Source organism: Portunus trituberculatus, chromosome 36, assembly GCF_017591435.1.
Source record: "Portunus trituberculatus isolate SZX2019 chromosome 36, ASM1759143v1, whole genome shotgun sequence".
NCBI lineage: Eukaryota > Metazoa > Arthropoda > Malacostraca > Decapoda > Portunidae > Portunus > Portunus trituberculatus.
In genome coordinates, this window is record NC_059290.1 from 11,944,200 (window position 1) to 11,948,445 (window position 4,246).

Below are 4,246 nucleotides of genomic sequence, written 5' to 3' on the forward strand. Positions count from 1 at the left end.
GGCGGGTTCCTTGCCTCGAAACTCCCCATTGTACTGCATTAACTCCTAAATCATAAAAATACAACGTTTAAAATACACAATAATTCAAATTACGTCTATATCTATTTTTATCAGGTAATATGTGTGATTTTCTTTAGCACAAGTGTTTTTAATCATCTTTCGTTAGTAATCTACGTATGGTAATTCAGTCTTGCTTGTCATTATGGTAAAATCTTTCGCATGTGGTATACGCCTATAATTATCTTGAGCAGATTGTCTATATAATTTTCCTTAACAGGTTTATTGATTATTTATTAGCTATGAATCAGGAATTAAGAACTGCAATCAAAACACACACACACACACACACACACACACACACACACACAGTATATTATATAGTGCTTACTTATAAGAATGTTATAATTAATATTATTTAGGAGTCCTTGCAAATGTCAGTATCTACAGATGAACTAAGTAGAGTATAATACAATCATGTGTACTGCAGGCAGGATTAAGCCTGCCTGCAGTATCCATTATTCAAAGAAATTGCACGAATAATATATAAAAAGTTCGTTCATACTGGTCATTGGCCAATAGAAGGCACCAATTTATTGGTGTTATATCACCATCATTTCTTTGTGTTCTGATTGGTAAATATTCTATGACGTCACGCACACCCAAATCACATAAAACACTTAAAACTAACCCAAAACACTCAAAATACAACGCAATAGCTCAAAATGTCCTCAAATACACCTAAAACTCACTAGAAACATCCACTATACATCAAAATCACCCAAATACACACACAAACCACTTACAATACTCAAAACTAACCCAAAACACACTCATTAAAACAAGCAACACCTCAAAAGCCATCAAAATACATACAATACTCTCTAAAAACACCACTATACGCCAAAATCACCTCCACACACATCCAAACCATTTAAAACACTCAAAACTAACATAAAACACACTCAAAACACCATGCAACACCAAAATGCACCAAGACACACCTAAAACTCACTAGAAACAACCAATATAAATTAAAATCACCTCCACACACCCAAAGCACTTACAACACTCAATATCATCCCCTACCACACTCAAAAAGCCATGCAACCCCTCAAAATGCCCCAAACACACCTAAAACTCACTAGAAACACCCAATATATACCCAAATCACACACACATCCAAAAGACTCCTAACACACACCCACACAGTTTAAGACACTCAAAATTAACCCCAAAACACACTCAAAATGCTCCCAAAACACACTCAAAACATGCAAATACTGAAACACATCTCAATCCACATACTCAAGGTACGTAAAGTATACCTAAAAGGCCTAAAACACACAAAATGCACCAAAAATATACTCATACTGCTACACTGCTGAACACACTTGAAACACCCCAAATAAATCCCAACACAACAGTACGCATTATAAAGAACGTTGAGATTAAAAGGGACACTTACCTAAATATTACACCTTGGCTCCTTCCTCTATTCCGCTTCTGTTTCTCATTTCTTTTTCATTCTCTGCCATTGTTTCTCCTTCTTCTTCCTTCTATTACTTCCATCTACACGCCTGAGCCTAGAAACACATCAAAACACTAGATGTTAGACAAAATATTGAGGAAATGGAGGGTGACACAAGTGTTGTGGCTTGGTTGCTCCTCCTCTTCCTCCTCCTTTCTCCTTCTTTCCTCCTTATCCTCCTTTATTTCTCCTTTCTTCCTCCTTCTGCAACCAATATTTACACATCTGAACCTAGAAACACACGAAAACACGTAGAAATCACTAGATATTAGGCAAAATATTGACGAACTGGGATGTTGGAAAAGAGGCGCCAGCCTGGGGCTATGATGAGTCACCACCTGGGCTGTGGTCATCAGAGAGAACGGGAACGGGGGTGACTCGGCTAAATTACGTAAATAATTTGATTTAAAAATGACTTTTAGAAAAACGAAGCCACGGCCGAATGCATGACATTTTATGACGTGATAAATATTTAAACTAATTTTCAAAATATCAAAATATCTCCAGCTCAACTAGTTTTTAAAAATGTCTAAATTAATTACGTTAAAAGTATAAAACATTTTCAACAATAACTTTCCTAAAACGTCCTGGAAAGTCAAGCCATTTTCACTTGGCGAGTATTTTACCACATTTCACGGAGTCTGAGCTATCTTTTAAGGCATTCTACAGCGAGTTAGACCGACAAGCAGAAACGTGAGCAAATAAAATAAAGAAAAATAAGACTTTTGTTCAACAGCACCAAACATCATTTCAGAGTCCACATATTTCACTCAATAGATTGATTTCACACTTAAAAGAGCATAGACGATTCTTTGATACCATATAGGCTCACTTATACCTTCAAATAAAAAGCTCAAAATGAATTGAAATTTTGACCGTTGAAAAGCCTTTAACACACGCCATAAAACACCACTAAACGCTACATATTTACCCAATACAGGCGCGAAAAACACTTCAAACACAACGAAACAATTATAGAAACCATAAAAACATACCATGGAAGCGTAATATTACCGTTAGGAACTATTTGAAAAGAAAAGTATTTGACCCCGCGGGGGAAGGCGGCGCCCGGAGGCAATCACAGGGAACAGTGGTTCACGACGGACCTCTATATATTGTCTTTATCATCTCACCAAGCCTAAATTAAGTCATATAGGGAACTTTTTACTCTGGAATATGAAATAGTAGACTGGTGGCTGCATTATGACACATGTTTAGCTTACGGTAAGTGAAGGAACCAAATATCAACTGTTAATACTGACGCCTTGCTTCTATGATGATCGTTATACCTCTCACCTTTTAATATTTGTGTACTGTTTTCACTCTGAGATGTAAAGGAAACTTAAAAATAAGTGAATGGCCTTATAAATACCTTTAATTGATGAAGATACGGCAGTGTGGAGGGTTGTGTCGAAGGCTTAATTGCACTGTTTCTCTTGCCGCTTAGTGCTTAATTAGTGCTTGGTGCTGCTTGAAAACTGTCGGTAATATAGCAACACTTCACTTTGTGTGTGTGTGTGTGTAGACATGTTTTGGATGTGTGTGTGGGTGTTTTGAGTGTGTTTATGAGTGTTTTCGGTATATGAGAGTGTTTTTTAGTGTTTATGGCTGTGTGTGGGTGTGTATGGGTCAGTATAACCCACCGCCACCACCACTGTTACCACCACCGCCACCACAAGAACACTACTGCCAGTTTAACCAGTAGCAGAAGATATTTTAGTGAAGACACTACGTGTGTATAATAGTATGAATGTCTATGATAACTATCTATTATTAAATCTATCATCAATGAGATACTATACTTGTAAAAATATCACATAATGATTTACTGGTTATTGTGACATCTTTCCCTTCGTTATCGTGTCCAGCTTTGGTTATTTGTCAAAGCTGTATATATCAAATTGTATCTAGTTGTACAGCGAGTGTTGGCAGCTCCCGCGGGACAAGAAACGAGGTGCTTAAAAGGCAGACTATTTCATTTCTCTCATTCTCTATTTCTATCGATAGACTGATGATTTACCTGACCACTGTAATCAGAGTTGTGATTCAAGTACATGTATTTATATTGCATTGTAAATATTTCAACAATACTATGTGTGTAAATAAAACTATGAAAGTGTGTATGATTTCAATCTTGCGTGATGTGATGTGAATGTTTTCCCTCTTCATGTACATGTGCAATACGTAGTGATGCTACGTAGCCACCCTGAGTGCTTGTGAGCTATCCCTCCCTTCCCCATGCCCTGACAAAGGACAACAGTTTTGAGATAAGAGTAGGATCGCTGTGTGAATGAAGCGTGTATGAGAACCTGAGTGTGTATAATGTTAATAAAAAAAAAAAAATAGATAAACAAATAAAAAAAATAATTGTTTATAGAAATCCATGAAAGCTTAAATCTTAAAATAATAAATAAATTAATTAAAAATGATCTAATACCTTCATGCTGGGGTGATGAAAAAAAAAGACATGTCATAAGAGCTAATTAAGAGTCGGACCCGCGACCGTCATTCCCATGAGAAAAAAAAAAAAAAATAAAAAAAAAAAAAAAAAAAATAAAAAAAAAAAAAATAAATAAAAATTTGCCTACACGCACATAATTAATTACTTGCTGATTATGCAATAACTTTTCTGTGAAATCATAACGCAATTTTTTCCAGGCACCAAAGATTTTTCCAGAACATTGTGTTAAGAGAGGAAAGCTGGCAGAGAGAGAGAGA